This window comes from Chelonia mydas, chromosome 6 (assembly GCF_015237465.2).
Source record: "Chelonia mydas isolate rCheMyd1 chromosome 6, rCheMyd1.pri.v2, whole genome shotgun sequence".
Lineage (NCBI taxonomy): Eukaryota > Metazoa > Chordata > Testudines > Cheloniidae > Chelonia > Chelonia mydas.
In genome coordinates this window covers 62,668,017-62,687,312 of record NC_051246.2, presented here as the reverse complement: position 1 = coordinate 62,687,312, position 19,296 = coordinate 62,668,017, and the positions used below count along the sequence as shown (strand labels likewise).

General features: G+C 44.7%; 1 protein-coding gene across 8 annotated transcripts in view; it reads right to left on the bottom strand.

Annotated features, from left to right (window-relative positions):
* Positions 1 to 19,296, bottom strand: part of FUT8 (fucosyltransferase 8) — a 275,730-nt gene that overhangs the window by 244,368 nt on the left and 12,066 nt on the right. The window contains exon 1 of one of the 8 annotated variants that reach the window (XM_043548803.1): positions 9,996 to 10,351. The exons of the other annotated variants lie outside the window; for them this stretch is intronic. The gene's annotated coding sequence lies outside the window, so the exon portion shown is untranslated. Of the gene's footprint in view, positions 1 to 9,995; positions 10,352 to 19,296 lie in introns of those variants that run through there. 8 annotated transcript variants of the gene reach the window in all.

Genomic DNA, 19,296 nt, shown 5'->3' with positions numbered 1-19,296 from the left:
CTTGTGCAATTTTGCCACCATCACCTCATCAGCCTCCTAGCCAGGCTGATTTCTATTACATACAGAGGACCAAAGAGAATATAAGATTTGGAGAACTTCGATTGGCAACAATTGTTGTAACATTAAAAAAACCTTGTTACAGTGAGATTTTTTTAGTGTGAGAAATCTGCTGAACAGTAGGTACACACTGCCTGTCACTAAACTCAAGGAAGCTCCTATGAAATCTAAACGTTGTAACAGAGTCAAAACGGACTTTGAGGTTGATTTGAAGGCCCAGGCTGTGAAATAAGGAACATGTGATCTTTACTGATGTTAACACTTCCTAATAAAATCTGACTATTTAACCAATCATCTAGATACGGGAAAACTATTATACTCAAACAACACAGGTGAGTGACAACTACTGCCAGAATCTTTGAAAACACCCTCGGTGCCAAAGATAAGCCACATGGAAGCTCCCTGCATTGGCAATACTCATTGTTTATTAGAGAACAAAGAATGTTGTGTGAAAGATGTTGTGTGAAGGATGAATAACGACATGAAAATGTGTGTCTTGTATAACAAGAGTTGCAAATCAAACTCTTACTTCTAATAAAGGAATTATTGCTGAAAGTGTCACCCATCCTGCATTTTTGTTGCTTTACATATCTATTTAGAGACCTGAGGTCTAAAACTGGTCTCCACCCTCCATTCTTTCTGAAAATCAAAAAATGTTTTGAATAGAATCCCCTTCCCCTGTGCTGCACAGGAACTGGTTCTACTGCTCCTAAACATAGAAGAGAGATCACCTCTTGCTCTAACAATTGATCATGAAAGGGGTCCCTGAAGAGGGACAGGGAGGGGAAATGGGTAGGAGGGATAGATTTGAAATGGACAGTGTAACCAGATGTTATGGCTTCCAAAATCCATTTGTCTGACATTATATGCTCCCATACATCCTGAAAATGGGAGAGGTGGCAACCAAAAGGAGGGAGGGGATAAGATGTTGCAGCTGTAAGACCTTGTCAGTTGGATGACTGAGACTCTCGATCATGTCACCAAAACTGTCGCTTGGAGGACATGGATAGCTTAGATGATGTAGTTGTAGCTGAAAGATTTATTTTTTGAGTATCTTGGTCTCTTGCCCAGGGGTTCAGAGGACCTACAATATGTTGAATACAAGACTGTGTGCTCTTTGTGCCACCAAAACCTACTAAATCTCCTTTTATTTACAGCAGCGTAAATCCCTAGGGATTGCAGCATGGCTCTCAAGTTCTTTAAAGGGTGTAGAAATGTATCTGTTGAGTCCACAAAGAGCTTGCAACAGTCAAAGGGGAGATCTTAGACAATGGTCTGAGCCTCCCTTGGAAAGCCCGACAGCTGTAGCCAGGATGCTCTTCTCATGACCACTTCAATGGAGACAGACTGTGCTGCAATATCTGCGGCATCCAAGGATTCCTGGAGCTATATCTTGGCCTGAAGCGGACCCTCTTGTATAATGGACTTAAACTGATTCCAGTGTTCTTCTGGCAGATGATCAATAAAATAATTGAATGTTATAATTTAAATAGTCATATTTGGCTATGAGTGCCTGATGGTTTGCTATCCTGAACTAAAGTGTGGCTGAAGCACAGGATTTATGACCAAAAAAGATCGAGCCTCCTGTGGTCCTTATTGTACAGCTCAGAAGAGATTATCAAATCCTTAGGGTACCTAAACTCTTGCTGTACCAATGGGATTCAAGATAGGGCTGAGTGGGAACCTCTGAAGGATGGTTTCAGTTCCGATGTAGCTGGTACCAAGCACTGGTACCACCTCGTTACCACAGGTAGGTGAGTGGTCTTTGGTACTGCTGATTCTTATCGGTACCAAGGGCTCTTCAGAGATGGGCTTGGTCTTTTCAACCCTGTCTCTTCTGTTCTGCATACGGGCATCCAAACTTGATACCAATGACTCCTTGGATCACTGACTCCTCTTTACCTTTGTGGTACCTGCTTCACACCAAGCCTTCATGGAACTCCCCTTGGAACCTGAGATCTCAATAGCCTTCTTGTGAGATAGTGACCAAGATCTTCTTAGAGATTTACTCCTTACCTCCTTCTGCTTAGAGGCAGAAGTAGATGAGGACTTGGGTACCATAGATGTACATGGTGCCAGGGAACTGCCTACTTCTCTACCAGTCTCCAGTGACCAAGGCACTAGTTGTACTGGGAGGTCTATGTATGAGGGGGTCCTCTGCTTCTGGATCCAAAGCTGGATGTAAAGCTTGCTCCATCATTAGGAGTTGAAACTTATTTTATCTATTTTTTCAGGATCTGCCCTAGAAGGAAGTGCAGATCTAGTACTTACTGAGGATATGAATATCACCCAGAGAGCAAAGGCACTGGGAATGTCCATCGTTTATTGGAATAGTCTCACGGCAGGAGAGGCAACTCTAGAATCCCTGGGAGCCCATTATTCACAAGCAAAATTAACAAAAATGTACCCCTAAAAGAGGAAATCTAACTATATAGCTATTTCTATGAACAAAAAGGGGTTTATTTGTTTTAAGAAAGAAAAGAAAAAACAAAAATGATTGTTTTAATAACTATAACATTATAAGGTAACTAACTAAGATAAATATCTGAGAAAAAGCTAAATATTAGAGAACAGTAGACTCTCTCAGGCAAAAGGCAGTTGAGAAGGAACTGAGGGCAGTTCACCCATGCAGTCCCATAAAGCCTCAGCATAAGGCAGGGGTCTCAAACTCAAATGACCACAAGGGCCACATGAGGACTAGTACATTGGCCCGAGGGCCATACCACTGACCACCCCCACCCGCTGCCCTAACCCGACCCCCACTCCATCCCTTCCGTGAGGTCCCACCCCTGCCCCACCTCTTCCCACCCCTTCCCTACCAGACAAATTGGGTGAAACTATAATAAAGAACAATATTGTCAGACATATAGATGAACATAATTTGTTGAGGAAGAGTCAACATGGTTTTAGTAAAGGGAAATCATGCCTCACCAATTTACTAGAATTCGTTAAGAGGGTCAACAAGCATGTGGACTAAGGGATCCAGTGGATATAGTGTACTAAAAATTCCCCATCGGCTCTATCAAGATTTATGTAGACATTGCAAATTTGGTGTAGAAAGTATATTTATTTAGTGCCAAGTCAACATGATTTAATGGTTGACAACCAATGAGAATCAACTAAAATGTACAAATGCAAAACATGATTAAAATTGATTTAAATCAAGGTTTCCAGCCTACTGATTTAAATCATTATTAAAATTGACGATTTAAATGAATTCATCCTGGGACAAAAGCACAAAGTTCGAAAACTTTAAAAATGGGAGATCAAGACTTTCATCAATATGTTAAACAAAGGTGCAGATGGACATCTCAATACAATGTCAGAGGTGGAGCAGGGATAGACCATGAAGAGCCTTAAAAATGAAGACAAGTATCTTGTGTTTGATGTGGTTGAAAAGAGGGAGCCTGTGGAGGAACACAAAGAGAAGAGGGATGATGTGATCAAAGTGAAAAGCCAGGAAAATAATCTCTGCAACAACACTGAGTAGATACAAGTAGAGCAAAATGGGATTTGTCACAGCCAGAGAAGAGGATGTTGCAATAGTCAAAACACAAGATGAGGAGGGACTGAACAAGACATTTAGCTGTGGGGATGAAGAAGAAAGGTCAGATGTTAGAGATGCCATTATATAGACATAACCTGGTTGTGAGGATTTTACAGTTGGTGGGAAGTCGCCCCTTCTTGGCAACGGTCTGAAATCACAGTCCGACCCTGACCACTGTCCCTCCGGTGACCGTGGCGGGGCTGTTGAGACCTGGGTTTGCCTAATGACCATGGTAGGCGATTGGCTGGGAGTAGCGCCGCCTCCTGGAAGAATAATACCGGGGCAAGCGCGAAGGACGCTGAGATCCTGAACGACTGCTCCGGGACAGTGACTGATGCCAGTCACCTCCCAGAAGGTCTCCTAGTCATCTAGGTGACCTATGGCCAGATGGTCACCGGTACTGGGGGCACGGGAAGCGGCACCATGAATATGGAATCCCTCGCCTAGTAGAAAGGGATCTCGACGGAGACCTAGGCCTTCTGGCCAGGAAGCTAGGTTGTGGTGCCGGGATCTTAGGTCGCAGCGACGGGGACTTGCGCCTGCAGTCTGGCGACTTGGGGTGTTTCTCCAGTCTATGTTGTAGCAGCACCCCAGTGGTTTTCCCCTTCGGTGTTGCAAGCGGAGCCATTTCGGTCACCTAGCATGGCACCCGTGGAGCCGGTCCGCTTTCCTCTTTAGCTCCTAGAACCATTTTAGGCAATGAAGGCCCTGTAACTGGCTGCTGCCGGGGTGGGAGGCGGGTCCCCTGGCCAGGCTGGGGGACGGGGGCAGGGGGGAGGGCGAAGTGCTGGACATGAGTGCTGCAGTGGAGGGCTCAGATGCCAGACAAAGAGTGGCCTCCATCAATAACGATATCCCGCTCTTTCTGAGTCGGCGGGCAAAAGTTTTTAAAGATGCAGCACCTGTCTTTTCTATGGGCTCTCTCCCAGACACTTAAGACAGCTGCTGTGAGGATTGCTGATCGGCATCGGCCTGCTACATGATGTGCATGGCTTGAAGCCGGGGGAGCAGGGCATGCCCCATTCGGGGCAAAGTTCCAGCTGGGACTTCACTAACACACACTATCAACTAACTACAATGAAACTATGTACAACGGGGTAGGCAAACTTTTTGGCTCGAGGGCCACATCTGGGTATGGAAATTGTATGGTGGGCCATGAATGCTCACAAAATTGGGGTTGGGTGCAGGAGGGGGTGTGGGCTCTAGGCTGGAGCCAGAAATGAGGAGTTCAGGGTACGGGAGGGGGCTCCAGGCTGTGGCAGCAGGTTGGGGTGAGGGGTTGACAGCTCCAGCTGGAGGTGCGGGCTCTGGGGTGGGGCTGGGGAGGAGGGGTTTGGTGTGAAGCAGGGTGCTCTGGGCTCGGATCAAGGGGTTCGGAGGGCAGGAGGGGAATCAGGGCTGGGGGAGGGGGTTGGGGCCCGGTACGTGGTCGGGGTGCAGGCTCCAGGCAGTACTTACTTCAAGCAGCTCCCAGGAGCAGCGGCATGTACCTACTCTGGCTCCTACGCAGAGGCGTGCCCAGGCAGCTCTGTGCGCTGCCACGTCTGCAGGCGCTGCCTCTGCAACTCCCATTGGACACAGTTCCCGGCCAATGGGAGCTGCGGGGGCAGTGCTTGGGGCTGAGGCAGCACGCATAGCCTCCTGGTTGCCCCTTCACGTAGGAGCCGGAGGGGGAACAGGCCGCTGCTTCCAGGAGCCATGCAGAGCTGCAGCACGCGCTCGTGTAGCAGCGCCTGACCCCGCTCCCCGGCTGGAGTGCGGGAGCGGGACAAGCCCCTGACCCCACCCTACAGAGGGAGCTCGAGGGCCGGATTAAATTGACTGGTAGACTGGATGTGGCCCACGGGCTGTAGTTTGCCCACCCCGATGTACAACAACAACAAAAGGAAGTCTATGGCAAAAACACTTCTGCTCTTGCGAAGCAAGGCAAGGTGGTCCAACTAACCATCACAGCTGGTAAGAAGGAACTGAAGGGGCGCAGGGCCAGAGGCGATGGGAGCGCCACTCCAGAGGGTGCCACAGCCGGCCCTACAGATACCACTAAGGCAGAAAACTCCGACAACTGTGCACATGGGCACGTACACACCTAAAATGGAATCGACATGAGCAAGCACTTGAAAAAGGATAAAATTTATTCTGATACTAATTTCAAAAAGTTATGTGCACAGCTTCCTGATTCCAATTAAAAAAAATGAAAGTATAAGGGGCGTCAATAATGCTTATTTAAATTTTTAAAGCACTGAAATCCACAGACTAAACATCCAAACATGGCATGTTTAGGGGTCTTTTGTTTTGTTTAAAAATAGCGGAAAAGTGTACTACACTTCCCCACTCTCCCACACTCAAAAAAGCTGAAGGAATGTTCCTCAAAATTTTGGTGAAAATAATCACTTTCAAATAGATCAAGCACAGAAAATTTATGCTCAAAAGAAAATTCTGTGAAAATAAGGCATTAATGGAAACGGTTTCAAAATATTAACTATAGCAGTTGCTACTGGTTACTGCTCTAATCACTGAATGAATTAGAAGTTTTGTTCATTCCAATAATTACCATTGTCAGGATTTGCTTCTTTTCCCATTTTAACATTTCTAAAACTAATCTGAAATCATGTGTATATCACAAACCTTTTGGAAGAACACTTAGCTCTTCCTTTTACATGAGCATATGAACGATCACATATTTAGGGCTTTTTATTCCCATAAAACGATATCACCTTGATTCTAAAAACATTTCCTTACTTATGTATAAAGACTATACGTGGTAATTAGGACTGACGGTATAGTTCTTAATTTTCTGTTGTTCAGTAGAATCCATGTTTTCAGTTTCTTTTAATTTCAAAGCTGACACCTTTAATTTTATTTGCAAAAAAACTTAACAAGGCTAACGTCTGTAATGGTGCAATTTATTTGGGCTCGCAGGAGATTCTAAAGTTACCTTTACATAATGCAATGGAATTCCAGTTCTGCAATGGAATTCTTGCTCCTTTTGTTTCCCCATTTACTGAGGGGCTTTTGTTTGACAGTAGCAAGTCGGTTTATGAAATTTGGGGTTACTTTCAAACCATGCCTTTTATATCGAAGCACCCATAAGTCACATATAGTATGAGCATGCTTTTCAGTTACCTATTATGTACAGGCTGAATCCTTATTTATTCCATGCCAACTGTAAGGATGTAAAAAGTAGTATTGCCAAGCTGCATTTCAAGCATCTTCGCAAGGTACATCTTTAAAACAAAATTATATGAACAGCAACCCAAACGGTACCACAGGCTTGAAGAAAACATTTACAGAAGGATTAAAAGCTAATTTTCAACCTTTCTAAAAGTTCAGAGGATGAGTTTCATCTCTTCAATTACTTTCAGTATAACAAAAAAAGCCTCCAACCTAGCACTTTGCTTTAAGCTTTTATATATAAATTAAATAAATATATAAATAAATAAAATAAAAATAAAAATAAAATTCAAGGTCTGGGACTTATGTTAAGACCAGAAAAAGTTACTAAAAAGTATTACTGTCATGAAGTGACAATTTTAATGTCTGATTTCATCCAAAATATCAGGGCTAGAAAGGCAAAATTATTTTCCTTATCTTTAATTTTACTTCTCCAAGTAGGTATCTGCTGCTCCATTGCTCATGCCGATGGAGTTTCAACATTTTGCTCCCCATTTCAGAGGTAGTCACAAGAGATGAGATCCTCACCCCCTCTGGCTCCTTCATGCCAGCTAAAAAGGCTGGAACAGTTTAAGAGAGATTCTTTAAAACTCCCAGATTTAGCCAGGGGATGATTTCTGCTAGAGCTCAAAGAGAGCTGTAAGGCTGCCTTTCGAGGACCCCCTCAAGTCTTGGCATAGGGTGCCATGCTAGGGGCAGAAAAGGCAAGTCAGGTAAGAGCTGTAGCACACACCAGTGCGAGTTTCCACTGTACTGTGGCCCACAAGCAGCCAGAGACAGGCTACTGTAACTTAGCCTCAGGGCTGTCTAAATTATGCTGGGGGCCATAGAGCAGGTCAGATTCAGGAGGGCGCAAAGGTGCCTTAAAGCCAAATTAGATCACACATCTCCTTGGGCTAAGAGTTTTATCCTGGGATTCTAAGAGCAGCATAGAATCTCACCCAAGATGCAACATGTAATTGTTTTCACCACACACACTTACCCAACACATCTCAGTGCTGGCTGCCTTGCGGATATGCTTGAAGAACTACAGCCACATTGAAGAGTCCAGGAAGATTTATATGTTAGCTGTGGCACTCTCAAAGACTAATAACTATGTATGAGCATTTTTTGTATTGCAAGGGAGGAGACATATAGAAATAGGATTTATTCTTCAACAACTGAAATGCTTTGCTAAAAACTACTCCCTCACTAAATCCAAATCCATTCATTCAAAAAAAAAAAAATCAGTGATATTATTCCTGTGTTCTTTGAAGTAACAGAGGCTTAAAACAAGTTTCAGTAACTGCTGGTCTTCAAGATGTGTTGCACATATCCATTCCACGGTAGGTGAGTGCACACCCAGTGCATGATTGCCAGGTTTTTCCCCTCAGTGGTACCCAATGTGCCTCAAGTGCCCTCTACTGCCACATGCCACTGCATGCAGACATGAGCCGCCCCCAACCCCCTCAGTTCCTTCTTACTCAACAGAGAGGGGAAGGGGGGCAGGTCATGGAATAGACATGTGCAACACATCTCAAAGAATGGTATCGTTCATGGACTTATGGATGATAGAATAATGGGTGGCAAACGTGTCCTGAGGACTAAGTCGCCACTCTGCAAATGTCCAGAATATGTTCTTGTACCTAAGCTGCATACCCCCTGTAAAACAAAGGTCTCGACCAAAAAGGTCAAGCTTCAATTCCTTTCTTTTTCACATCAACACCTGATGTTCCTACCTCTCCTACTCATCAGTTGCCACAACTATTAAGGAGCACAGTGGAGGATGGGTGTCCAGGTGCTCAAATCCCTAAGAGGGGACATACTATTTGCTCCCTGCCCTTCTCGCTGTGGGAGAGAGAGAAAAGACAGATTTGCCACAATGCCGGGACCAGCTCTATGATAGCTTCATTGATTCATAGAGCCTCGCTAGTGGCTCCTGCTGAAGCCAAAACATCCACCAGCTCATGGGATTTCTCACGTATCTCCTCTGCTTGGATATCAAGGACTGTGGCTACTCTTTTAACAAGTCCTAGAGAGCTCTATATTCATCTGGTGGGGAAGAGTTGCTCACTGCCTCTACCACTTCATCTAGTGATGAGGAAGAAGAAGCACAAGGACATAGAAACAGAGTTTACTCTATATACTCTGCTAAAGGAGCCACTGAAGTGGTTTCCATCTGTTTGGCACCAGTCACAGTACCGATGAGCAGAAGATGTCTCCAGTACTGATGCTCCAAATGCACACCCAAAAGTACAGACTGAGATGGATGAGGGGATTCTCTCACAGCTGCAGGAAACCCCACAGGGTCCAAAAAGGCCACTGCCTCTTGTCTGATGGCCACTGCTGAGGCTGCTGTGGAAACCCTGGGACATAAGTCTCCAACAGAGGATGCATGTCCTGTCTAGCATAGGCAGCAGGTAACACAGGCAAGGGAAGGCTGTGCCTCCCCAAACAGCCTAGCATGGCCGCACTCGTGCTCCATCCCCAGGCCCCCTCCTTTGGAGTTATCAAGGCCAGGAGAAGGATATTAGAACAGTCCAGAGGAGAGAGAACCAACGTGTGAACAAGGAACTTGGACCAATAATCTAAGAACAAGAAATTTTGATCCCTGCCATGGCTAAAAGGAAACTCATCAGTTCCCTCCAGTTCACAAAAAAAGAAAACAAATTCTACCATTACCAATCCTTCATCTCCAACAATGAAAGAAAGGACTGAACAATACAAGTCACAAAGAATACATATGGTAAAACAAACCAAAACCGAAAGGAAGTAAGGGCCTTGAGCCTAAGAATTTCCTTTGCCTTTTAATTTTTGTTTAAATACCACCAATGGTTTATAATCTTTAGACTACAAAGGCTTATTTTAATACTGCAGCATTTGAGCTCTGAGTTCTAATCAGTTTCATAAAAAAAGGAAATAAAATTTAAAAAAATTAAAATTAAACACCTTACTAGTGGCTGCAGTTACCATTACAATGTCAAATCCCAGCTTGCTTTCTCCTAAAGTCAAAGAATTTTGGGGAGGGAGGTTCAGAGAAGACAATCCCACAGAGCTACTAAAAATCTTAAGTAAAAATACATTAAAACAACTCATACTTTGGCAGGTACGAAATCAACACCAAATTCAATGCCGTACAGATTTTTGTTATACTATAGCCTCCACATAAACCATTCCCCCCATACACTCAACAACAAAAAAAGTGTGTACACAGAACTTCAAAATTACACTTTAAACTTACCTCAGATAAGACGACACGCTGATCTGACAAATGAGGGGCACCTACACTACCGATTTCTGCAGCACTTAAGTTTTGTTTTGTTTTTTAATTTCTTTCAGACAAAACCAAGTATAAATCAATATAGTATCTTCTTTCAGAGTCTATAGTCACACAGCACTGATGTCTCTGCTTCTTTTCATTGCTTTGCCAAACAGCAGTAAGATGAAGTTAACAAGAGTTTGGTCAACTTTAGTGCTGCCAGTCAGAGTCTGGTGAACAGCTTTACAGCTTTCAATTCCACGTCAATTCCACATTGCAGCTGCCAGAGAGAGCTATGAACAGCTGCAAGAGTTATTCATGACAGAAATAGAAACCAAAACACAATCTAAAGGGGATGTGGCCTGGCAAAGACCTCACGCTCTTTTTGTAGCAACCACAAGTGTAGGGTAGAGAATACACTTCCTCCACTCAGTAGCCAGGAAACTGTGGAGGCAGAAAAGAAACAAAATTCTTCCTCCCTTCTAGAGCCTAGACAGAGGTGCAACTTCAAGTTTCAGACACCTGTTAACCAGAGGCGACATGAAAGAAAATCCTCATGCAAGGATCAAGGAGAGTACCCTGGCAAAAATTCCAGCATACACCCACCTCCCAACAGCTCTCGTGGTTTGCTTCTCAATAGAGCACTGCCCCTAGACCTCATCATTGGGGACCCCATTTTCATCTTTCAGATCTCTGGCCAGTAGGTGGAAAATTTCCACCTTTCAGCATTCATGAGCAGTGAACCTTCTCAACACCAGAAGAAAAACAAATACAGGAAAAAAGACATACAAACATCTGAAAAGGTATTTCTAGGGTCATATACCAAATTCACGGTCCATTTTGGTCAATTTCATGGTGATAGGATTTTTAAAATAATAAATTTCATGATTTCAGCTATTTAAATCTGAAATTTCACATTGTTGTAATTGTAAGGGTCCTGACCCAAAAAGGAGTTGTGGGGTGGGGCGGGAAGGTCGCAAGGTTATTGTGGAGGTGGGTGGGTTGCAATATTGCCACCCTTACTTCTGTGCCGCTGCTGGCAATAGTGCTGCCTTCAGAGCTGGGTGGCCAGAGAGCAGCAGCTGCCAGCCAGGAGCCCAGCTCTGAACGCACAGCCACCACCAGCACCACCACAGAAGTAAGGATGGCATGGTATAGTATTGCCACCCTTACTTCTGCACTTTTGCCTGCAGAGCTGGGCCCTCAGTCAGCAGCTGCCACTCTCTGCCCGCCCAGCTCTGAAGGCAGCTCAGAAGTAAGGGTAGCAATACTGTGACCACCCCCGCCCCCCCACAACTCCCTTTTGGGTCAGGACCCCCAATTTGAGAAAAGCTGGTTCCCCCTTCCTCCCCCCCATGAAATCTGTATAATATAGCATAAGAGTACAAAAAAGACCAGATTTCACTGGGGGGGGGGAGGCACTAGATTTCATGGTCCGTGACATGTTTTTCATGGCCATGAATTTGGTAGGGCTCTAGGTATAACATTCAGCACACCAGAAAAGGCCTTCATGACTATTGCCCACACACACACACTACTATATACCTATTTTGCATAGTTTATGCACTACAGAAAATAGAAGTCCTAATGGTTGCATATGCTGTATTGATTGTTTCCAGTACTGAAGCAACTTACCAGATTAAAGAATCTTGTGACTCTTTTTCTCTTTGCCCTGGTCTACACTAGGAGTTGAGGTCGAATTCAGCAGTGTTAAATCGATTTAACCCTGCACCCGTCCACATGACTAAGCCCTTTTTTTCAACTTAAAAGGCTCTTAAAATCGATTTCCTTACTCCACCCCCGACAATGGGATTAGCGTTGAAATCCGCCTTGCTGGGTAGAATTTGGAGTACTGTGGACACAATTAGATGGTATTGGCCTCCGGGAGCTATCCCGGAGTGCTCCATTGTGACCGCTCTGGACCGCACTCTCAACTCAGATGCACTGGCCAGGTAGACAGGAAAAGGCCCGCGAACCTTTGAATTTCAATTTCCTGTTTGGCCAGCATGGCAAGCTGCAGGTGACCATGCAGAGCTCCTCAGCAGAGGTGACCATGATGGAGTTCCAGAATCGCAAAAGAGCTCCAGCATGGACCGAACGGGAGGTACGGGATCTGGTCGCTGTATGTGGAGAGGAATCCGTGCTATCAGAACTCCATTCCAGTTTTCGAAATGCCAAAACCTTTGTCAAAATCTCCCAGGGCATGAAGGACAGAGGCCATAACAGGGACCTGAAGCAGTGCCGCGTGAAACTTAAGGAGTTGAGGCAAGCCTACCAGAAAACCAAAGAGGCGAACGGCCGCTCCGGGTCCAAGCCCCAAACATGCCGCTTCTATGATGAGCTGCATGCCATTTTAGGCGGTTCAGCCACCACTACCCCAGCCGTGTTGTTTGACTCCTTCCCAAAGGCTAGTGAAGATTAGAAGGCGAAAAAAATGCACTCGCGATGAAATGTTCTCTGACCTCATGCTGTTCTCCCACACTGACAGAGCACAGACGAATGCGTGGAGGCAGACAATGTCAGAGTGCAGGAAAGCACAAAATGACCGGGAGGAGAGGTGACGGGCTGAAGAGAGGGCTGAAGCTGAAAGGTGGCGGCAGCGTGATGAGAGGAGGCAGGATTCAATGCTGAGGCTGCTGGAGGATCAAACTAATACGCTCCAGCGTATGGCTGAGCTGCAGGAGCACAGACCTCTGCTACAGCCCCTGCGTAACCAACCGCCCTCCTCCCCAAATTGGATAGCCTCTTCACCCAGACGTCCAAGAACGCGGTGGGGGGGGCCTCCGGCCACCCAGCCACTCCACCCCAGAGGATTGCCCAAGCAACGGAAGGCTGGCATTCAATAAGTTTTAAAGTTTTAAACTTTTAAAGTGCTGTGTGGCCTTTTCCTTCCCTCCTACACCACCCCTCCTGCGCTACCTTGGTAGTTATCCCCCTATTTGTGTGATGAATTAATAAAGAATGCATGAATGTAAAGCAACAATAACTTCATTGCCTCTGCAAGCGGTGATCGAAGGGAGGAGGGGAGCGTGGTTAGCTTACAGGGAAGTACAGTGAACTAAGGGGTGGGGGGTTTCATCATGGAGAAACAAACAGAACTGTCACACCGTAGCCTGGCCACTCATGAATCTGGTTTTCAAAGCTTCTCTGATGCGCACCGCGCCCTCCTGTGCTCTTCTAACCGCCCTGGTGTCTGGCTGTGCGTAACCAGCAGCCAGGCAATTTGCCTCAACCTCCCACCCCGCCATAAACGTCTCCCCCTTACTCTCACAGAGATTGTGGAGTGCACAGCAAGCAGTAATAACAGTGGAAATCTTGGTTTCGCTGAGGTCTAACTGAGTCAGTAAACTGCGCCAGCGCGCTCTTAAATGTCCAAATGCACATTCTACCACCATTCTGCACTTGCTCAGCCTGTAGTTGAACAGCTCCTGACTACCGTCCAGGCTTCCTGTGTATGGCTTCATGAGCCATGGCATTAAGGGTAGGCTGGGTCCCCAAGGATAACTATAGGCATTTCAACATCCCCAAGGGTTATTTTCTGGTCTGGGAAAAAAGTGCCTTCCTGCAGCTTTTGAAACAGACCAGAGTTCCTGAAGATGCGAGCGTCATGTACCTTTCCCAGGCCATCCCACATTGATGTTGGTGAAACGTCCTTTGTAATCCACCAGCGCTTGCAGCACTATTGAAAAGTACCCCTTGCGGTTTATGTACTCACCGGCTTGGTGCTCCGGTGCCAAGATAGGGATATGGGTTCCGTCTATGGCCCCACCACAGTTAGGGAATCCCATTGCAGCAAAGCCATGCACTATGACCTGCACATTTCCCAGGGTCACTACCCTTGATATCAGCAGATCTTTGATTGCATTGGCTACTTGCTTCACAGCAGCCCCCACAGTAGATTTGCCCACTCCAAATTGATTCCAGACTCACCGGTAGCTGTCTGGTGTTGCAAGCTTCCACAGGGCTATTGCGACTCGCTTCTCAGCTGTGAGGGCTGCTCTCATCTTGGTATTCTTGCGCCTTAGGGCAGGGGAAAGCAAGTCAAAGAGTTCCATGAAAATGCCCTTACGCATGCGAAAGTTTCACAGCCACTGGGCATCGTCCCAGACCTGCAACACTTTGCGGTCCCACCAGTCTGTGCTTGTTTCCCGAGCCCAGAATCGGCGTTCCACAGCATGAACCTGCCCCATTAGCATCATGATGCCCACACTGCCAGGGCCCGTGCTTTGAGAGAAGTCTGTGTCTATGTCCTCATCACTCTCGTCACCGCACTGACATCACCTACTCGCCCGGTTTCGCTTTGCCAGGTTCTGGTGCTGCATATACTGCTGGATAATGCATGTGGTGTTTAATGTGCTCCTAATTGCCAAAGTGATCTGAGCGGGCTCCATGCTTGCCGTGGTATGGCATCGGCACAGAAAAAAGGCGTGGAACCATTGTCTGCCATTGCCCTGACGGAGGGAGAGGTGACTGACAATATGGCTTACAGGGAATTAAAATCAACAAAGGGGGTGGCTTTGCGAGAAACTGAATGGCCCCCTCAAGAATAGAACTCAAAGCCACAAGGATAGAACTCAAACTGGGTTTACCAGGCCATTGATTTCATGGAGGGAGGGAGGAGAAAATGAATACAAAACAAATCTGGTCTATTTCTTGTTTTGAGCCACTTCATCTATCTTTATACATCTTGCTGGCAGCAGACTGTGCAGTATGATCGCTAGCCATCGTCATCTCCTAGGTACTCAGCAGAAGACAGTGCAGCATGACTGCCGGCCATCATCTTGTGCTGGCTGCTGATTAAAAGACAGTGCACTGCCGGGAGGACTCAATCGCCATGAGACGAAACTTAAAAGGGAAATGACCTGGCTGAGTCACTCCCATGTTTGCCCAAGCGCCCCTGACCTCATTGAGGTTGGTTAAAAGAGCACCCAGGACTACATCGACGATGGCTACCAGTCATACTGCACCGTCTGCTGCCAAAAGACAATCAACTGCTGCTGTGTAGCAATGCAGTACCGCGTCTGCCAGCACCCAGGAGACATACGGTGACGGTTAGCTAAGCGGGCTCCATGCTTGCCATGGTATGGCGTCTGCACAGGTAACTCAAGGAGCAAAACAATTGTCTGCCCTTACTTTCATGGAAGGAGGGAGGGAAGGGGGGCCTGACAATATGTACCCAGAACCACCCACGACAACGTTTTAGCCCCATCAGGCACTGGGATTTCTACCCAGAATTCAAATGGGCGGCGGAGACTGCGGGAACTGTGGGATAGCCACCCACAGTGCAACGCTCTGGAAGTCGACGGTTGCCTCGGTACTGTGGACACACTCCACCGACTCCATGCACTTAGAGCATTTGTGTGGGGACACACACAATCGACTGTATAAAAACACTTTCTACAAAACTGACTTCTATAAATTCGATCTAATTTCATAGTGCAGACGTACCCAAAAATTTGAGTCACTGTCACTTTAATAAAAGGACTAAATAAGTGCTGAGATTAAGGAGAATCCGCTATTAGTTGGCCCTTTGAGCACATGAAGGTTTTTCCTGAAACAGTTATGCTTGCTTACTTATCCTTCACCTTGACTACCTATTAGGCAATCTCTGCTTACTCTCTTTTTCCTCTGATGCTTTGTTTTTTTTTTTAACTATTTAATTAAGAAAGTATTAACAGGTTTATTAATCCTTGCCATGTAAAAATCAGAAACAAAACAATCATTACAACAATAAGCTTTTGTTTAAAGAGACATACAGGAATCTATTGTATGTCTACACTACAATTAAACACCAGCAGCTGGCCCATGTCAGCTGACTCAGGCGATACTGCTGTTTAACTGCAGTGTTCGGGCATTCAAGCTTGGGCTGGAGCCCAGGTTCTGGGACAAAAATCCAGCCCAAGCATCTACATAGCGGTTTTACAGCCCTGCAGCCCCAGCCCAAATCAGCTGACCCAGGCCAGTCACAAGTCTTTAACTGCTGTGTAGATGTACCATAGTCACCAGATTTATTTAACACAGTGTTACCATATTACAGAGTGAGCATCATTACAAACACCTATGACGTGATGTTTCTAGTGATTCTATTAAATTGAGTGAAATCTCTGATTACACATTTCACAGACGGAGCACGTCTACCAAATGTTAATATTGAAAATAACTGGACGTGGTGCTGGTTTTTTGTTTTTTTTTACGGGTAAATGTATTATGGGTATCAAATAAAAGGTAACTAAATATCTAAATATTTGTTTGTCTTCTATTTTGCTGGGTATATAATCTGATGCTTCTTTTATGTGGGGCTCTTTACAAATTAGTCATTTCTGTCCTACTTAATGGTGAGAGACTAATACCTTTTTTAAAGTTACACACTGATTTTAATCAGTGTACAACTATCAGGACATTAGAATGAAAGACAACATATAAAAAAAGATGTAAATGGGCTAGTCCAAATTGATGTAATGTTGATTAAAGGAGCCAGACTGAAAGCGCTGGAGACTGCCATCCTGTGTTTAGCCCCAAAATGGATACATGTTGGCAGTTACTTTGCCTGTTTCTCCACATTGTCCCTTCAATGTGCCTCAATCTGACCTTGACAACCACCTTCCTATTAAGAGCTAGTTTAGCCTCCATGGAGTGAAAGGCTCCATTACTAAAATGATTCCATCTTCCTTAATCAAGGTAGATTTATTCAGCCATTCATCAGTACAGTTATACCACTAATATTTTCAAGGATGGAACTCTACTCCTAAATCTGTCCCCAGATTCCCACTTAGGCTGTGTAGGGTTATAAATTAGAGAAGAATTTTAACTGTTCAATTAGAGCTTAAATTTAAGAGCTTCATTTCAGATGAACTAGGAAAATGTTGTGATCAGAATTTTGAGAGACATTTCAAGAAACATTCTGAACCTCTAGCAAGCTCTTATACTGTAAAGAAAAATGTATTACATTTGGAATTCTCTCCATTATTATTACTTCTAACCGTAAATGTTCATCTGGGACTTCTAAAAAAAAGTGGGTTATTTTAAAGGACCACTATCAACTTGGAACCCCCATGACAATAAATGTACAGATCATGACCCCAATACTACAATTGGATCCACATAGATAGATTTCTAGGCTCATACAGAGCCCTAATGAAGTCAAGAGTTTTGAGCCCAACTAGAATATTTGAGTATAGACTCATAAATTATAAGGCCAGAAGGGACCATTGTGATCATCTAGTCTGACCTCTTGCAGAACATAGGCCACAGGACTAGCCTAAATTAATTCCTGTTTGAACTAGAGCATATTTTTTAGAAAAACATCCTACCTTGGTTTTTATATTGCCAGTGATAGAGAATCTACATATGTTGTTCCAATGGATAATTACCCCAAATGTTAAAAACCTGAACCTTAATTTTTGGTCTGAATTTGTCTAGCTTCAACCTCCAGTCACTGGATCTTGTTATACCTTTGTCTACTAGACTGAAGAGCCTTTTATTATCAGACTGCTGTTCCCATATAGATACTCATAGACAATGATGAAGTCATCCCTTAGCTTTCTCTTTGATAACTAAATAGACTGAGCTCTTTGATTCTATCAGTATAAAGAATGTTTTCCTATCCTTTCCTTATTGTCATAGCTCCTCTCTAATTTATTAACAACCTTCTTGAATTATAGACACCAGACTCAGATAATATTCCAGGAATGGTCGCACCAGCGTCAAATATAAAGGTAACATAACCTCTCTACTCCTACTCAATATTCCTCTTTTTATACATCCAAGGATCTACTAGCCTTTTGTCCAAAGCACCATACTGGGAGCTTATGTTCAGCTGATTGTTTACTATGATGCCCCCAAGTTTCTCTAAATCACTACTTCCCAGGACGGTATCTTCCATCCTATAAGTATGCCCTGCATTTTTGTTCCTAGATGCATGACACTACATTTGGTTGCACTGCAATGCTTATTGTTTCCTTCCATCTAGTTTACCAAGCAGCCGATGTATCAGTTGCTATTGCAATACAAATGAACCATGGTAATTATTTTACTCCTACCAAGGGATAAAGGAAACAATTAAAGAAGAGAAGGAAACAGCAAAGAAGTTTTAGATCCATCTTTATCGGTAAGGGTGTTGAACAGATAACTACCAGAGTATGCTGGCTCCATTAAGAATAGGCACCACCCATCAGCCTTTTATTGGGGATTTAAGCCTTTACAGGAGAGGAATTCTGAGAGATGTTTTCCCAAGAGGGACTGATGGGAGAAGTAGGCCCAGATAGGTCATATGAACCAGGAGCCATGTGACTGTGCCAGAATTATATAAAAAGTGTTGTTCTTAGCTCAGAAGAACAGAGACCAGGATTGAATCAAGATGTTGGGTGAGATTTTTCTGCAGAAGCCAGGAGGGGCTCAGAGACATCAACAGAGAGCAGGTGGTGGTATTGAAAGACCAGGGGAGATGGAATCTGGAGAGCAGCTCTCTGCCAAGAGAGCTTAGGAAACTCTGACCCCAATAATAGGGTTGTTGAAAAGGCCTATGACAACAGACTGTGAAAGGATGCAAGGGACTATGATGGAAGAAGGAAAGGCTGAGACAATATAGTACTGGGGTGGGATGGAGGCTCAGTTGCTGTTGTAAATCCTTGTTTAGGAAAGTTGGGCTTCTGCTTCCAGAGAAGACAGGAAGAACGCCACCTTCAAACCCCTGCATCAACAGGGTAAAGAACTACTGGAGCCCAGGGAGAAAAAAGAAGGCATCTGTAGCCCAGGGAAGATGAAGACATTATTTAGCCCAAGAAAGGCAATCCTGCATCAGCAAGGGTAAAGAACTGAGTCTAGAGAATACTTCTTTATTTGGGACTTTTTACACTTGGAAGGGGTGTCTTTTTCTTTGGCTGGAAGGCAAGAGCAATGAAGACTGCAGAACCAAAGAGGAAAACCCAGGTTCCAAGACAGGGATGCTGAGGTAATAACACCAGAGATTTAAGAACCCGTTGCGTTACTCCCACGGTTCTCTTGAAATAAAGATGAGCTACAGTCAGGAATTTATGTGTTTTTTAAAATAAAAGGAGGATGGTGGTACAGGCTGATAAACTAAAGAGCAACAAATAACCAGAACCAGACAGTATTCCCTCAGAATTTTTGAAGGTATTTGAGAGTAAAGTATTTGATGACAACCACTGATTGGCGGCATTCCTTCAATAAAACCTGCTACTATACAGGAGGGCTGGAAGAAGATAGCAGGCAAATGTTTTACCTAATTTTTTTTTAAGTGCTAGCGATAATCCTAGAAATTACA